The 19,466-nt window shown below is 35.1% G+C and overlaps 1 protein-coding gene across 13 annotated transcripts in view; it reads left to right on the top strand.

The window, feature by feature from the left end:
* The window catches only part of Glut1 (Glucose transporter 1), a 102,350-nt gene that overhangs the window by 5,644 nt on the left and 77,240 nt on the right, over positions 1-19,466 (top strand). Inside the window, exon 1 of one of the 13 annotated variants that reach the window (XM_076430440.1) lies at positions 9,423-10,034. The exons of 11 other annotated variants lie outside the window; for them this stretch is intronic. The gene's annotated coding sequence lies outside the window, so the exon portion shown is untranslated. Of the gene's footprint in view, positions 1-9,422; positions 10,035-10,055; positions 10,212-19,466 lie in introns of those variants that run through there. One more of the 13 variants, XM_076430439.1, reaches the window with a different exon arrangement.

Raw genomic sequence — 19,466 nt, forward strand, 5'->3', positions numbered from 1 at the left:
ATAGTTCATCAAGTGACATATTACGTCTTTTTAGAAATGATTTATATACAGTATTTGAATACTAAATTCTCGAGAAATTGTCGATATTTAAACTGTGATATTTCCGTTTAAAAAAAGTAGTACAACAACAATACAATTAGTAGACTCCGGATCTGTATGCAATATAAAAAATTTGAGCATAGAATCTGGGTATAAATTTTTGGGTACAAATATTTTTTATCTTCAATAAAAATCATATCATTTTATTTAAATTTTAATAAAAGAGCATTTATTTTAATAAAAGCAAATTTTCTATTAATTGGGTATTTAACACCCCTAACGCCCTAAACGCCCCTAAATTTTCCCGCCCCGGACAAATGTCCGGGTTGTCCCTCCCCCCTAAAGCGGGCCCTGTCTACATAGTGTTTTCCTCGCTTAAATCAACCAATGCCAAACAGTCACGTGCGAGAGGTACACGTACAACTTTGAGGTTACCCTGAACGTGTAATAGTTTACAAGTTATTAATATATTCTGTGTTGTTATTTTAGGTAAGTTCAACAAATATTGCTGTAGGTTTACATTAAATAAAAACCGTTTTTATTGTATTTTTTTTAATTTATTGAGAAAAACACTAAGATGATCTTGCTCCGTAAAAATTACTACACGGGGCAAGTCCGTACTATTACGGTGGGGTAAGTCCGTACTGTATGGGTAACTATAAAACTAAACAATATATTTAATGCAATAAGAAGCATTTTATAGTGGGCTTGTTAATTCTTTTCTTGCCCTGTAACACTTGAAACAAGGTTCGAAAGCATTTTTTCAGAGACGGACTTGCCCCATTTTCGGGGCAAGTGCGTCCTATATAGTTGACACTTTCTACAATATCCTATCAAAATGATAATACTCAAGTAAAATTAGAATTCTACATAATACTAATTCATCAGTAATAACTGTGGCAAGAGTTTGATACCAAGAACGTTAAGTTTTTATATACCAGACTGAAAATACATAAGTGTAAAGTCCAATTTTGCAAAAACTAGGGCGGACTTCCCCCCCCCTACTTTTAATGATTTCACCGTTTTAGATAACAGCTACTCATTTTTGTCACAAATGCATACAATCCGCAGTCTAGAAATTGCGCTAGTAGATATAATAATAACGCGATGATAAAAATAATGAGAACTTCACGGAACATTCTGTCCGAACAATAAATAATCAAAAGTTGTTGTACGAGTCTTCCTTCAGTGAAAATCGACACAACTTTTGATAGATGCCAGATTTTCTTCTGACCGCGTTGAGATTGACGTATTCGTTTTAAATATGAAAGTACGAATAAAATGCTCCCGATTGAATCTATTGATAACAATGCGTTAAAATGAATTCGAGCATCTTGCGCTTCTCCGAGACATTAGCAGAAGTCGTTTCCTAGCGGACGTGCGAAGAACTTTTTGAAAAGATAGCATTTGCTTGGAATTATGGCGTTTGAATAAATAAAAGCACTTGTGGCGGACAGAAATGGGCGGGCACTCTGTAATCTATTGTACATTCCGAGTAACACCGTGGCCTATATTACCGGGAGCGGGTGATGAGCGGCTAGAATATTTGAGAACGTGGTGCGGCGCGACGCGGCGGTTAAGTGTTAACACTGTTAATTCCGCAGGGAGTCCGCCGGGCACAGGAAAATATTCTCACCCGGTTTTTGTTCATCGATAAAAGGTGCTGCGGTGCATATGCGCGCACGGGGTATGCCGGGCGGGAGGGAGATGAATGCATACGTAAAGTGCACACACTTTAGGCGTGTGTACAGGTGCACTTACACCCCGGCGGGCTTTCGATGCGTTAAGTGCACCGAAGCCCGCGTTCTCGCGCGCAAACGATAAAGTGTGTGTACTTTCCCGATTAGTTTAAGACGGCGCGCGGCACGGCGACTGAGTCTTTCACGAACGCGCGATCCGTCTAATGCTCTCGGATATCGAGCGAGGAAAGTACTCCCGGGCACCTGAAAAAAGAGAGCGTGACTAACGATCGATGCGATTAATCGCGAAGCGTGTATTAACGATCGGCGAGGAACAGCCGCGCCGCGCGCCGTGTGCTCGCGTGCCGTCGATCGGCCCGAATTAAAAGCGCGAGGGAATCTGCTCGGAGAAAAGTTTTCATTGTGAACGACCTGCGGGGATCGCCAGAATCGAAGTAGTTCCCAGTTCCGCCCCGCCCGTGCCCACGCCCCGACAAAAGTTTGCCTATTTAATGATAACGACGATATTGTAACGGAACATGATATCGAGTGGTAACTTTGAACGGGGCATGAATCATCGCCGGATGTTCTTTAATAAATCCACGGCGCGACCTGACAGCGGAGGCGGTTCGAAAGTTCTTGGTAAATTTCCGAAGTTTCCGCCGCAAGATGCACGGAAGAAGCATACGCTGACGACCGAACGCTCATGACCTACTTACATTCGTGTTTACTTGATCGATCATACACATATATTTTTTAAACTAAATTCCTTTTTTCCTTTTCTCTCTTTCTCGCTCTTTCTATCTTTCCCTGTGGCCCGCAGCGATGATCGTGCATCCTCGTCTCCGTTCTTATCTGGCACACCCGGAGCCCGCAGTACGCTTGGTTCCTTTATAATCTCTGTTCGAACAATGCCGAGATCCTTCGACTTATTACTTTCCATTTTTATCTGCAATCGTGCATCCCCGTTTTATACTTTTAATGTACAGGCCCACACAGAATCGCTGATACACGAGCAGAAATCGTTTCAGAGATCGGGTAAACGAATTAGGAAATCGCTGGAAAAAATGTATTGCGCTTAAGGGAGAATATACTGAAGAATAAATATATTTTGGCTTATTAGTTCATGTCATTTCATTGTTAGGCTACGAACTTTCTGAATGACCTAGTATTTATATTATGTAGTTAATACAGTTATAAAGGATCATAATCTATACGAAATACGAGTTTTACTAAAAACCGGAGCTGTCCTAAAACTTATGAGCGGGAATGCATGTAATTTCAATGAATAGCAAGCATTTCAATGAAATACTATTTACCAACAAACATTTTTTAAATAGTGTAAAATCTATCGAAAAGATACTACGATTTTTTCTAGCCGATTTATTGAGCCTTGAATGGAAGGTATATTGCCGTCGTTGTAATAATATAAGGTACATCGTGAAGCTCTTACACGACCACACTGTTTCCTAATTTTTATTCTATAAAACGGCTAAACAAACAATCTTAAATTAAGTTTTAAGCAATCGTTGTAAAGGGGAAGATTTAATCTTAACGTTTGTAATAGATTCATTCAGAAAACAATTTTTTGATGGTTTTACGGACGATTCAATTTGTGGAAAGATTTTCAATTTCCCTAGATTGTATAAATGAAAGGAACCCGCAGAATGGCAAAGTGATCCCAGTTATAACGCAGGCTTAAATATAGTACATAATTTAGCTGCAGTTAAAATGATTCGGCAGAACGAGGCGTCAAACTTATGCAAGAATTTAACGATGTACTATCACGAAGTGAAGAAGAAAAACAATTTATAATGCAAACTGTATCAGACTACAGAAAGCGCTGTCAGCAAAATTTACATACAGTTTTCTAAGTGATTAAAATACTTCAAGAAAGCTCCCCTTTCGAATGTTCCCATTTTACAAGAGAAGGTGTTTCTGATCAGTATGAGTTCTACTTATTGTTAGCTAGATTCGACGTTTGGTCTAGTAATGAAAAGATGGGTTGGCTGTCCTAATGGAGAACACGTGCTTCATCTAAAATCGTTGTGGTAGTGTGAAAGAGATGTGCACAATGTTCGTGCTATTATCGATTTTATTTTTTAATATTTTTCTTATGTTGTATTAGGTTTTGAGGTCCATCAATTTGTTTTTGGTCGCGGAACACGGCTTACACTTACACCATCATTTCATGATAAATTAGGAATAATATTAACACTCTCTCTTTACCTACCGAAAGCCTATTAATAGGATTTTCAATAATTGTGCTGTACCAATAGAATGCATAGCAATATTCTTTTACATTACAATCTTAAATGAAACTATTAGATGACATTATTCAGGGTGACCTGTTAATTCACAATGGAAATTGCTATTGCTATTGAAGGTTCCATTAAAAAATGTTTTACCATAGATTTTTCAAAATGATGCAATAATTACCGGTCGGTAATATGTTAAAGAGTAACGTACGATCGATGTGCGTGATACCGCAGTAATCGGTACAGTTACCTAGATATAACTATTGGGTTGGCAAGAAAGTAATTTCGGTATTTCAAGGTGAAATTAAACCGAATTTCTTTATTCAAACGATGAACTTTAACGAATAAAATATTTTCTTATTTATTCCTTTTTGCAAAAGATCATCGATCAAAAGGGAAAATATCTTATTCATTAAAGTTCATTGCTTGAATAAAAAGAATTGGGTTCTATTTCACATTAAAATACCGAAGTAACCTTTCTTGCCAACCCAATATTAATAAAAGAGTCTTGATTAAACGAGTAAGTATGATCTAAATTGTGTCGTGTTCAAACAAACTTTTCGAAGATGTGGTAACATTCTAAGAATGGTTGGGTTTTGGTTTATTCTTCGTGAGTCTTTCATTCTTCATTCTTCATTTTAAAGCTTACGGGTGAGGGTGTGCATATCTCAACACAAAAACCACTGCGAGAAAGTCCGTTCCAGGATTTACGTGTATTGCCGAGGTGACATTATGCATGAATGTAGGTGTAACAGATAATATATATTTTTCGAATGACCTGTTGGCACCAAGCCAACCCCAAATGTATCCCCGCGTCGCGTCGTCCTCGTCCAATTGCTGGCGCTTTATGGTACAGAAGTGAGGAGTGCTTGGCTCCATCGTTCACCGAATCGCGTCTCATTGCTCCCTTTAAATTACGAATGCTTAGCACACGCACGGCTTTCGCCAAAATATTAGGTTGTTGCATATAAAATGTCCGATTTTTAGCAATGACATTAAGTGGTCATTACACTTTCTCTGTAGAAAATTTGAATAATTTTTATTGAACAATTTTTAAGTAATGAAAAAACATTTTTTGAAAAAAAACTTTTTAAAGACCACGCTTATATTAAAATGCACTAGAAAGGAGAAAATAATTTTTTTAGACATTAGTGACTATAAATAAAAGCGTGGAGCGCTAAACTATATTGACGCCATCTTCGTGGGCGCTCCACGCTTTTATTTATAGTCAATAATGTCATAATTTTATTTAAATTTACTTTAAATTTTTCTATCTGTTCCGACATTAATTTTATGACAGAAGAAATTTTTAACTAATTGCTTAAAATTTTCGGGATAAATATTATGAATAATTTAACTGGATTCGGTATTTTATTAACCAGAAAACAGATAAACCAGTAGAAAAAATTTATTTTCTCCTTTTTAGTACATTTTAATATAAGCGACGTTTTTAAAAAGTTTTTTTTATATATTTTATTACCGTAATACAATCAAGAAACTTGAAATTTTGTAGATACAATACATTGGGTACAAAATTGCGTTTTTTAAATGTCATTGCTAAAAATCGGACATTTCATATGCAACAACCCAATAGAATTTGATTTCAGTTTAAAGGAAATTGAACAACATACAGACATACATAGAATTTCTTTAGGATCTTGATCGCGAGTCTGGCTCGATATTGTAGGGCAAGTGGTTAAAGGTGTACACCGAAATTTGATCGGTGAGCGAGATCGATTAATGTTCTAGCGTTTCAGAGAAGCGTAAACGCATTGTATCACGGTATTGTGTCGCTTTCACGTTGGCGAGACATCCAATCAGAGATTTCTGAAGGCCAACGCAGTATGAATGCCGCGAATGTAGGTTGTACACCTGTTACTCGTCGAAAGCGTTCAACAACGGACTTTATTTGAAAATATTAGTGCCAACTTTCAACTAGTTATATGCTCTTTAGTTGCACTGCGCGAAGTTATTATTGCAGGCGCAAATGGAAATTTCACTTCTCGCGTCCTATTATTATCAAGCTGTTCGTTCTCTTGGCCATTTTTCCCCTCTAAATTTCCACTCTATCAAATCATTTTCATTTTTCAATGTAATACAATATACATCAACACGGATGTTGCTTTTGAAAAATATATTACGCACAACTTGATTATTCACTTTATTCCTTTATCGATATTTCAGACAAGCAACTTTTCGCGACAGGAATAAATAATGAAATTTATTAATCGATAGTTTTGTGTCGATGTGTTACCATAATAGAGAATTTGCCAGAATACATTATAGCTTACACAATTAATTACAATTCAGAGGTGGGAAATATTTGGCGAAATACATATTTCAAATACTATTTCATATTTTAAGTGGATAAACAACTTTATAGTTTAGGTCGATTCAATTATGAATAGACTGCGGATTTTTATGCAAAATTAAAATTGTTTGCATTGATTACTCAAAATTACCTTAGTTTAATGAAATGGGAGGTTCCCGAGATCATTTCAAGCGATATTTTCATTTACGAAAATGTCGTCCGAGGTTTCGTTAAGTAGCTATTAACGAAAAACACGGACCAATCAGAGCGCGACCTAGACGCGTATAGCCCAGCGTGCCGGCAGCTGAGCGTCGGTGGCAGCTTCTGCCGGGCAGATGCCTGGTCTTTCTGCCAGCAGAAGCGCTACTTCTGCTGACGCAGATGCCCGTCCAAAATCGAGCATTTTGCTTGCTGGGACTAAACCTACCACCACCGGTCAAAATGACCGGTTCCGGATTTTTTATTTTGCAATTATTGAAATAATAGAAATGATTTCACAAGGAATGGCTGTATACAGAGTGTCTCAAAATTCCTTCAACATCCGGAAATGGGAGGTTCCTTTGCAAAAATGGCGTCCGCGGCTTTGTTAAAGAGTTATTAACGAAAAACACGGATCAATCTGACAAGAGCGCGACCTTGTCGCGTGCTGGCACAGTCGGTCAGGCGCGCCAACTGTCAATTGGCCGACTGTACCAATACGCGTCTAGGTTGCGCTATGATTGGTCCTTGGTAATAACTCCTTAACAGAGCCGAAGAGAACATTTTCACAAAGGAAAAATCTCAAATGACCTTAGAGATTAGTATTTTCAAGGAAGTATAACATTTTTGGAACACCCTGTATGTATACATGCATATGTATCGAGGTAGCAGCGATATCAAGAGGAAACACGAGGCGGCGGATGTGAAAAATATAACTTTCCTATCACTTATGTTATCCCCATGCCTCATGATTGCATGACGTCGAACGGGCACATTGTGATCATGGCACAATAAATTTACGTAACTCCGTACACCTATACGGTTCGCGCGGGAGCAGACATACTTCACTTGCACCGCCGATAAATACCATATTTCTTTCAGCGGTGAATAAGACGGCCCATTTGCGTAACATCATTCTCAATTTTCGTATCAAAACTTCGTTTTTCTGCTTCTTCTCACGGGTAACGTCTCGACGTGTAATAAATGTCTGCCTTCGGAGGACACGGGAACACGGGAAACTTGCCGCAACTTCGCCGCAAACTTTGTCAAGTGTAGGTATTTCTTCGTTCGTTGAATCCATCGGTTCTACGCGACAGGAATTACCATCAGGAGATAGAACCGCCCTAGGGCTACGGGAAACTGGGTCTTTGCTGTCATAAATACGCAGTCGCTCGCAAAAGTACTAGCTCGTAAACTAGCGAGAGACACTATATTCGATTGATGATCGAATCGCACAGATTTTTTTTATACACTACCGGCCAAAAGTTTCGAATCATGGTGTAAATTCAGAGAAACAGGAGATTTATAAGAAGAAATGTATGCGTTCAGAACAACCGAGGGAGATTCACGTGTCAAAAAACGTTTCATTTTGTATTATTTTTTTTAATCAAGGAATGCGTATGTTTCTTCAAATTGCTCTTTTATTAAAAAACCCCTTTTATTTTTAATAACAGCCTGACATATTCAGGGCATCCAGGCAATTAGTTTTTCGAATGTTTCTAATTTGATATTTTTCCATGCTTCTTGTAGAAGTTGCCAAAAATGTCCCTTTAGAAAAGTGCATTCGGAACATTGTCTTACACTGGGTTTATAAACTATACAAGAGCATTATGGACATAAGAAAATGTTGAAATCTGTTTAGAAATATTATTCAACTAGTTAATATTTGATAACGATGAATCATTTCAAAATTTATCGATATGAGGTGGAGTGGGGTAAGTTCGTCTACGGGGCAAGTCCGTTAATTGGTTATTTTTATTATAATATGAACGAAGTTTCTCTAGCTTGTATTTATTAATGTAGTATAGTTACTATGAACTATTCTACATAGATGTCGCCCAAGAATAAAGGTGTTTTCCTCGCTTAAATCAACCAATGGCAGTCACGTGCGAGGTACACGTACAACACAGTAAAAGTTTTGAAAAAGGATTCCCCTGTTTAATTGAATAGTTCGGGGAATCTTATCTATTTACTTTAAATTTAAATTACTTTATTAAATTACTTTAATTTAAATTACTTTAAATGCAATAAATCAATCATTGTACAATACAATACAATTTTTTACATAAAGATATCGTTTGTCATTACATCTTATAATTATACTGGGTGCTTCTTTCTTTTGCGCGCAGTAGTGTAAATAACTAAATTCATTCTTTCAACAAATATTTGAGTAATATTTATTATCTTTAGTCAGAAGGTATTTTGTGTTAACCCTTCGACGATGGTGCCCGGGTCTATTTTCTCCACGTCATTTAATTCTTCAATTTCTGGTGATTGAAATCAATAAATAACTGTTATATTGGGAACAATAACACGATTAATGGCTGCTCAAGAAATATGTACAAAAATATGTGTTAGAGAATAATGGATACATAAAGTTGCGGTCACAACGAAAGAATTTAGCATACTTGATCTATCGTCGCAACAATGATTTATTAAAGTTTGGAGAAATAATTTTGTCACCCAGATACGATGGACGCACAGTGTTGGGCAATAAATAAATTTATTTAAAGAAATGATTATTTAAATGGATATTTAAATAAAAAGTTATTTATTATTTGAGCAAGTCTAAATGAATTATTTAAAATAATACAGTTAATTGTTATTTACAAATACAATTTCAATTATTATTTGTATTGACAAATAATAAATTAAATTGTATTCTTTTATAGGCAGCTAGGCCTATAAAACGGGCCCGACCACTGGCGGTATACCTGAAAAGGTTGCTATAGCAGACAAAAAACGCGCACTTGTTCATTGTATAAAAAAAATACAAGAAATCAGAGAAGACCAAAAACTACTTATGTATTTGATTTCCACCTCAATCAAAATAATAAATAATCTTTTATTTGCAAATAAGAAATAATAATTTATTTAAATAAAAAGTTCGTTATTATTTTCAATTAAAATCACACGTTTATTATTTAAAATAAAATTTTCCCAACACTGGATGGACGTGGTAGACAATGTGTTAATGGGTGTGATTTTACATGTTTATGTTCCACCTGTAAAGCCCATATCAGCGCGATGGGGGAATAGTTCTCCCACTTCCATGGTGTCGAGCGACTGGTAGGAGTGGTAGGGGACTCTCGCGAGTCGGCTCTTTCTTTGACTCGACTATAGCTAGGCTCGTCGTCGAGGAGACAAAAAGGAAACTCGCGAGACTCGTTGCTCGTTGGGAAACCGGACGACGACGCGACGCGCGACACGACGAGAGACCAACAGACAGACAGGTAATACGCTCGTTGAAGAAGGACGAAGAGCGAAGCTGGTCGGAACGAGCACAGCGAGTGGAAGAGATGAGAGAACGGAGTACATAACTGGAGGAGGGAGGAAAGTCTTCGGATTTCGTTTAATCATCGACGCGAAACAGTGGAGCGGTCTCGTTAGTATCGCGAGGTCCGCCGAGCCGTTCTTGTTGCTTGTTCCCGTCGTTTCGCGGCCTGATATACCGGCACGTGACTGTTCTTCGTTGTCATTTCCTAGTAAACAACGTGTTCCGTGTATTATCGTGTTCGTCGTCGCCGAACGTACATGTTGCCAGTGAACGTATGTATGTCAGCCAGTCTCTGATATCCATATGCCACCGGACACCTGAGTTTCTATAATACTTGATACCGAAATTCGAATACCGGGTTCGACGACTCGAATTCGGACACTGTTCGAGCGTAGGACCGTTCCCGTTCTCTCTTTGTTGTCGGTCGAGTGGGCATCGATTTCAATTCGGTAATTATCCACGGAAAGCGAAAGTTAAAGATTTCAGTGACCTCTCGACGAGAACCGCTCGTTTCGTCCACCATTCAGGCGCTCGGACAATTCACTGAATACATACTGCGTAAATACACTGCCGGCGGAATGTTGATAGGCGAGATTAACCCTTTGCACTCGGAGCTATTTTAACACTAAGCCTACAGATCATCAAAAGTGACTGATGTGTATAGTATTATAAAAATGGCAAGGTTCAATTTATTTATATTTTGTGCGATTTTTACTATTAGGTTGCCAACTATATTCGCGACCTTTTGTTTCGTAATTCTTTTATTGTATCATTATAATCTCATTCAGTGACCGTTCTTTTTGAACTGTATATCATTAGAAAGCACTGAATTTTGCGATTAATCTTACATAAAATACTCGTGCTTAAGCGCGAACTTAAGCGAACTTAGTTGCCAATCTAATATAATTAGACAGCGGATCTTTATTCAAAATAAAACTTTTCTACGTGAATTGCAATAATCTGGAGTGAAATAGAAATTTGTTTTCTTTCCTAATATATTTAATTTCTAATGATTTTACTGTTTTAAATTACACCTACTCATTTTTGCCATAAATGCATCAGATCCGCGGTCTAAATATAATATATGCTGGAGTCAAAAAATATATTGAATAAATTCCCATGAAAACACCATTACAATTTCAATAATTGTCAAATAAAAAAGCTAAAATGGGTCATTTGTGACTCCTCGTGGTAGGTTTAGTGATAACTCGAAAATTATACATTTCTTCCGACCTAGAATATTTCCATTGCCTATGATTTTTGAAATTTTGTAGGTATAAAATTGGTATAATACCTCATACAATACCTAAATGAGTAATTGATTGGATACCGACATATTTAACCCTTTGCATTCGGGGCAATTTTAACTTTCAAATTAAACATTTCTTCGGACCTACAATAATTCTATTCTACATCATTTTTTTTATTTCATTTTATGGATATGAAATTGATATAATACATCTTACAATACTTAAACGATTAGTAATTGATTATATACCCACATATTTAATAATGTAAACAGTATTTTGAATAATGGTACAGCAATTTTTTGCTGTGACTCTGAGTCACGCCATCATAGTGTTAAGGGTTAATAATTGTGAAGACAATATTTTGAATAATGGTACAGAAATTTTTAGCGACTTTTATATCAGGTATAAAAGGCAGTGGACGTGTTAAAAATATTTAAGAACCTCGATGTATTAGTTTCAGCTTATTAGGATAATTAAAAGAAGAATACAATTTTTATTCGGCTCCTGTGTTCTGCAATCAATGCGAACATTTTTTATTTTGCATAAAGATCCGCGCAGTCTAGTTAAAAAAGAAAATAAGTCATGCGATGACAAGTATTTCATCGACTAAAATCGTATTGGTTACAAACAAGGATTATAAGCGACCGAACATTTTTTCTGCTGTTGGTAAATGTTACTGTTGAGAGAAATTCATTTCGATCGCTCATAACGATTATCGATGGGAGTTTATTTCAATCGTTCATAACAGTTATCGATGAGAGTTTATTTCGGTCGCTTATAACAGTTATCGATGAGAGAAATTTAGTTCGAGCGCTCATAACAGTTACCGTTGAAAGAAATATATTTCGATCGCTCATAATAGTTATTGATGAAAGAAACTTTTAATAGTTATTATTAAACAGTACAACTTTCAAATCATAGACAATCAATTATTCGATTTTTTTATTCGTACTATTAATTGTTATAAAACAGATGTAGACAACTCGATAATTGAATAAGCAACCGAAATTAATGTTCTCATGAATAATTATTGTGAACAAGTGAAAATATTCGATCACCGATATCTGTTATGACAGGACAGTTTTGAGGCAAACGTGCCCACCACTGCTAAGGTAACTGTACCGATTACTGTGGTATCATGCTTTGATCGTACTTTATTTTAATATTATTCCTGATTTATCATGAAAGAATAATATGTGTAAGCATTTTATGGTAGAATGATGTGTTCTGAATACAAAACAAAACTGGTGTATATATAGTAATGAGCCGCAGTATTTAGCTCCTCCTTCACTTTAATGTACGTAATACTGAGGGCTTAATTTTTTTTATTAAAAAGGCAAGATCCGTTGCTTTTTATATTTTTACTGTATCGAAGTAGTTATCTAAATAATAATAAAACTTTCCACTATGCAATTTAAAGCATTATAAAGAATGTACAATCGTGTGAACAACAGTCCTTTAGTCATCGAGATAGACGAAAAATGGTCATATTTTTACCTTTTATGAAGAATATTTTTCCACATCCTGAGATTATAAAAATATGAGAATGATTGACAACGAGAATACATTTTTATGGAATTGTACAGTCAGGAAAAAATATTTATTTTTACTAAAGGTATGCGAGACCGGGACGGGACGGAAACGGGAACGATCTTCAGGATCGGGACGGGATCTTCAAATTTTCGGCTTTCCCGGAAATGTTCGGGAATTCTTAAAATGCTGGGATTCGAAAACGTGTCTTGTTTTCTTGAATATGACCATAGTGTTAGATTTATCTAAATAAAACCAAGTTTTATTTAACTTGATAATTTATAACTAGACAGCGGATGTTTATGCAAATGCATATTTTTATAGAAAGTAGGTAAAGTTATGGGACCTGGACAGAAATTTACGTTATCTGCATTATATAGAAGACTCTTGCAACATAGATAAAGACTAAATAACAATATTAAAAGATTCCGTACAGTATCAGAAATCCCGAAAAAAATTCACGGGCAACCCGAACATTTTCGGGATCGCGTCCCCATCTGATACGAGTTTTCCCACCCCGTTCCCAGCATCGGGATTCGGGAATTCCCGCGATCCCGCACACCTCTAATTTTGCGTATTTTAATCTCATTGGGAAAAAATACCGCAGTAATAGGTACATTTATCCTATACGTGCTAAACTTAAACTTTTGCTCTACAATCTTTAATCTTCTGTATACATAACAGTTACAACTACGATTAATGAATGTGTCTGAAACCTTAAACCTAATTTATAATATCGTTGGAGTACATAATTTAATTCATACTAAGATCTGCCGTAATTATAAACGCATATCAGTGATACGGCTGTGAACGAGATCGTTTATCAGCTTCGCTCGTCTTATATTATGATTACGTCGTTACGTTTGTGTTTGCTACTTATTTATAAGATGGCTGATTCTGTTTTATAACCGAATAGCAATCGCCATTTAACTTCTTTACGTATCATCGAGTTAAACTTTTTGGTTTCTTATTTTATTTCTTAGTTCTTATTTTGTTTCTCTAACTGCTATTAAGACGAATAAATTTATAAATTACTGTATAGATAAACGATAAACAGTAGATTTAGTGAACTAACGCTGTTAAACTTTTGACATTTTTCAGTGTTAATAAGTTTCCCAGTCAGTGATCGTACGGTGATTAGTGTAACATTTTCATTTGAAGAATAAGTAGTAAGTAGATGCGTTCCTTATATTGATGGAGAAAGTATAGAAAGTTATGATCCAGAGAGTTCTGCACGAAGATGAACAAAATCTCTCTCTCTCTCTCTCTCTCTCTCTCTCTCTCCCGGAATCAGTAGATTTTAGAATAATAATAGTATTGGGTTGGCAAGAAAATAATTTCGGTATTTTAAGGTGAAATATAAAACGGAATTTCTTTATTCAAGCGATGAACTTGAACCACAATAAAATATTTTCTTATTTATTCTTTTTGGCAAAAGATCATCGAACAAAAGGGAAAATATAATTAAATTACCGAAATTACTTTCTTGCCAACCCAATACATTAACACTTTTGTACCTCAACTCCGTTATTCTATAGAATATGACTGCAAAAATTTGCATATGCTATTCTAAAGAAAAATGAAGTTAAAAATTTTTACTATCAACATATACTATTTGTCTTACAACCATGCAATGCTTTTGCTTATTGTGTATTTGTAATGATATAAAATGAAGTATATTGAGTACCCAGAGAAGTTCTTATTGGTTTTTTATGTGAAAAACGATAAACACATATTTATAAATATTTCCTTTTCTTAATAAACATTTCAAAATCTATAATCAGTAAATATCGGCAGAAATTTTTGACGTACATCCGGTAGTTAACTTAAAATACCTTGTAAAAGCAGAGTAGCCGTATCGTTAACGTGATTAATACATATACATACGTATTTATCGTTGTAATGTGTAGTGCGTCTCGTACCGAGAGGAATAACCAATGAATCATTCATTTACATATTTATGGGAAGTACGATATGAGCAAGTAGCAATTACACGAAATATGCATAATCTAAATTACAAATCCTTATCCTAAACTTGCGGCCGCTGCTCCGCATGCAAAACTCAATCGAAATTGCGATGTATTATTTGTTTATGAACGACTTCCCTCACGAAAAATTTACTCCTGAAATTTCGCGACATATGTGCTTAAATAAAAAACAATCTTTTAAGTTTTTTCCCATTGTATTTCCACGAAAATGATGTTTATCACAAATTATATTATGTTTATATTATGATCACTGACAAAGTGGATGTTTATGAATGGATCTATAATATTTAATTTTTATAACTGCAGTTCTCTGCATTAATGAAAAATCTCTTTTTTCTGCATTAATAAAGCAATGTCAGATCTGCTATCGTGTTATTCCATAAATAATGTCGAGAATAATAAAAAAGCAGAAATTATATAGTATAATACTTATTAATCAATATATTGATTATCACTTTTTATACCTATACTTTACCTTGCTGCCAGATTTTTATCAGTTTTGTGGAAAAATATTGCAGTTTTATAACGAAGCTATATGTATAGTGTTAACCTTTTTCAATTGGAGTACATATGTATATGATACAAGTGCTACAGTAAAGTCTTGATCTAACAAGCCGGATCCTCGGATCCGTGCTTCGACATAGATCGTGTAGGGCTATTACTTTTTTGTAACCTCAACGTCCGGTCCGCGCGCGGCCAAAAACTTGCTGCAAATTCTATCGTGTTTAGTTTTTTATTCGTATATAGTTGGGCATTAATCGATTAAAATTTTAAACGAGATTGATTGATTAATGTGTACGATTAAAAAAGGTAATCATTAAAAAATCAACGATTGATTCAATCGATTGATGAAGTTAATCGTCAATCATTGATTAAAAAAAGAAATCATCGAAAAATCGAAGACTGATTCAATCGATTGATGAAGTTAGTCAATCGTTAATTAAAAAGAGAAATCATCAGTATACATTTTTTTCAGTATTCATGTAGTTTTGATTCTGTATTTCATTTCGAAATTTCAGCAGTTAATCACTAATCAATTATCCGATTGACGATTACAATTGAAAGGAATGTAATCGTTAATCGCAATTAACGACTGAAGTAGAAATTTAACCGTTATTTCCAATTAACGATTGATAAGTATTTAATCGTCAGCCGCAATTTTAACGATTAATAAGTATTTCATCGTTAATCGCAATTAACGACTAAACTAGGAGATTAATTGTTAATTGCGATAAACGATTGAAGTAGAAATTTATTCGTCAATCGTTGATTAAATTTTTGCCCAACTCTGTCTATATATCACAAGAAATCCGCGGTTAAATCCATGTGCGTCAATTGGATAATGTCGTGGTTGTGCTATCGAACAATAATTTCGCAAGGAACTTGACAAAAAGTATATATGTATATATAATAGTTCTAATTTCTTTCTGAACACGTCGCCTATCTCTGATTGTTTACTACTCTTTCAAAATTTGTAATTAAAAATTTGTAATTAAAAAGAATTTATCGAATCCAAGAAGTCAAAGTAGCAGCGGATTATAATAAATATTGACTTTTCAATTATGAGTGCAAGAAAACGTTGATTAGTAGACAGCTGATCTTCATGCAAAATAAAAATGTTCTATGTGAATTACAACAAACTGTGGAATGGAATAGAAACTTATTTCATTTCTTAATACGTTTGATAGGTTAAAGATAATGTAACGGTATCTTTAAACTCTTTTAATGAGTTTACTGTCTTAAATTACACCTATTCATTTTTGCTATAAATGTATCAAATCCGTTGTCTATCGATTAGATTTGAATGAAACCGAATCGCTCGGCTACTTTTGCGACACCTTGTACTAACAATAAGAAGAGGTACTGCGCGGATTCACTGTGAATAATCCGTGGGAGCAAGGCCGTATTGGAAAATTACACCTGCACCGCGTCCATAATTATATATTACCCGGCTGTGTTTATATATACGGGCATCTTTGTGCGAAGACGCATTCACGTTTCAACAGCGAGAGCATGCTTTTCTTTCGCGCCATGCGAGCAATTTCCACCATTCGCATTCTTTTCAACCGGGTTCCGCAGAAGATACTACAAAAAACGAATGGTTCTTTCTCCCTTTTCTTGCATCTGTACTCAGTTTATAACAAGGTCCTCTTTCGCGTTTACAATAAATTCTAAAGTTGTTGTGTGCTGAGACAATCTCCTTCCGTAATTCTTTGCTTCAGAAATGCTGGTTATTTCAGTGGATCCAGATTATACAGGGTGTCCCAGCTAACTTGATTACCGAATAACCCGAATAACTATTAAATTTTAATTTAAATGGTTTTGATGAGCCCGTCTTATACGGTACTTGCTTTTTTTGTAGGTGGAGATGTTTCGGAGATTTCTAGGTCATCTTATTTCTTTTTTAACTTCTCGTAATGTTAAAAGTATGGAATCACTTGCTGATTTCTGTAAAAGTCGAATATATCGATAAATTTTGAAATGACCCATCGTTACAATATCAAATATTAACTATGTAGTTGAATAATATGTCTAAACAGATTTCAGCATTTTCTTATGTCCATAATGCTCTTGCATAGTTTATACACCCAGTATAAGACAATGTTCGGTATGCACTTATCTAAAGGGACATCTTCGCCAACTTCTACAAGAAGCATGGAAAAATATCAAATTAGAAACATTCAGCAAACTAACTTCTACGATGCTCTGAATATGTCAAGCTGTTATTAAAAATAAAGGCAGTTTTTAATGAAAGAGCAATTAAAAGAAAAATACGCATTTCTTGATGAAAAAGAGTAATACAAAATGAAAAACATACTGCTAACCGAACCCAAATCTACATATTTGCAATAATTCGAATGAATACGGCTTAAATTTAGGGATTTTCGTATGCGTGGTTGGGGTGGCCTACCGGTCGGTCATCTCCGTCCGCTTTCGCAACCTAATCCATACGCATTCTGATCGCATAATCTTCCCATTGTAGATGTCATCCAGAATTCACAAATAAACTCTAACCTAACCTATTTTATTTTTATTTCCCGACCAATGTGCCCAGGGCCGGCCTTCTCTATAAAGGGGCCCGGATGCAAGAAACCATTTGGGGCCCTAAATTTTTTGTAAAGTAAAAAAAATTACAAACATGAACATATATTACTAATGCATGTTTATTTAATGCGTGATTTTGTTTTTGCTAATACATTAATTACTTAAGAAAAATTACATTATTTTAGTTCTTGATCATGTTGGGGCCCTCTCAATCGCGGGGCCCCGGTGCATAGCATAGATCCCGATGCAGTAGCAGTAGCAATTTCTTGCGAATATCTCCGTAATCGTTCATTGTCGCACAATAATACTTTCGGTTTCGTATTACCCCCACCCCCCTCACCATACGCGCCTACCACCCACCACCACAGGGGCGTTGTCACTATACTAAACTTCTGCCGATTGACATTGTTCTTTCTGTTAATAAACTTTATTCAGTGAACAATGAAGTCTGAGAAGTTACTTTTTACTTTTAAAAATTCAGCATTAGATTATTTCACATGAAGGAATAACCGAATACATACTAATAAAAACTAATAGTGGAATCGTAAAAAATTTACTGTACCGGCGGCTATTTTTAAACATTTTTACATATTTTATAGAGGAAAATATTAAATATAGAAGCCAGAGAATTAAACACAATGAAATGTAAAAATTGCATTTTAAAACCTTTTACCATTTTCACAGAAAAAATATGCAAAAATGCCTTAAAACAGCTTCCAAAACGAAAAATCCTTTTCAGCATTCGTACGACCATTACCAAAATAATTATACAAGCGGTCGTGACAGAGTCTTTTTACACCCGAATATTGTAATTGTAATACTTTTGTAATTATGCCTCTGTTGCGCAGCAATGCTGATTACTCGTTTCATTTACCGTTTAAAGTTCTAAAGAACACGATTGCTCTAATGTTGTACTAAAAATTTGTCGTTTCTATGTGAAAACCAAGTTTTAACACGAAATATGATGTTTCAACGCTAGAGTGCTAACGACTAAAAATAGTTACCATGTAATGTTTTATAAAATTGACAACAGTGCGATTTATCCAGATTTTTTTTTATTTTTATTGTAAAGTGATTCTCTGTTTATCATTATTTCTAATGTAAAAAGAACATCAATTTAGTATGGCAAGTCTCACGTGTACATGAAATGTTAGGTTCATGAAAATGAAGAAAAAATATAGGTGGAATATAACAAATCAAAATCGTGGCAGAGACTTAATTCATTTTGATCTTACATGTGACTTGATCATAGCTGGGGAAAATAGCATCCGAAGCAAAAAGAACAATAATCTTGTACTTTATGTAATCTCATACTGAATAATCCTCATACTTTGCCATACCAATTTACAAATGCTTCTCACTACGATATTTTTCTATTCTAACATTGAATCATGTAATCATTAAATTGATCTTCGCTTGTTCTCGTATGCTCATGATTAATGCATAATAGTAATAACAGAGGATGTTTACGCAATATTATGTGCTCCGAGATTCTTTTGTCATAATTATGCATACTGGATTTGGAAGGAATGTGTAAAAAATCGATGCAATGGGTAAACACGCGAAATCTCGTTCATTAACGACTAGACTGCGGATCTTTATGCAAAATAAAACTTGTCTGCATCGATTGCAAGAAATAGAAACTGTAAAGTTTTCCCACGTTTTTCGTTTTAAATGTTACAAATATTTTCATAGCTATTAAAAATTCACAATCACAAATTTTCAGGACTATCTATTTGGGGTTTGGAATCTGTATGGGGTTAGGAACCTGTATGGGGCTAGGAAAAATTATTTCATGCTTTGTGGTCCGTTTTTTAAACATGATATTTTTAAAAAAATCTATTTCTATTTAAATTATTTTATACTTTTTAGTCCGTTTTAAAAAGTGGTA

Source organism: Lasioglossum baleicum, chromosome 9, assembly GCF_051020765.1.
Source record: "Lasioglossum baleicum chromosome 9, iyLasBale1, whole genome shotgun sequence".
In the NCBI taxonomy this organism is placed as follows: domain Eukaryota; kingdom Metazoa; phylum Arthropoda; class Insecta; order Hymenoptera; family Halictidae; genus Lasioglossum; species Lasioglossum baleicum.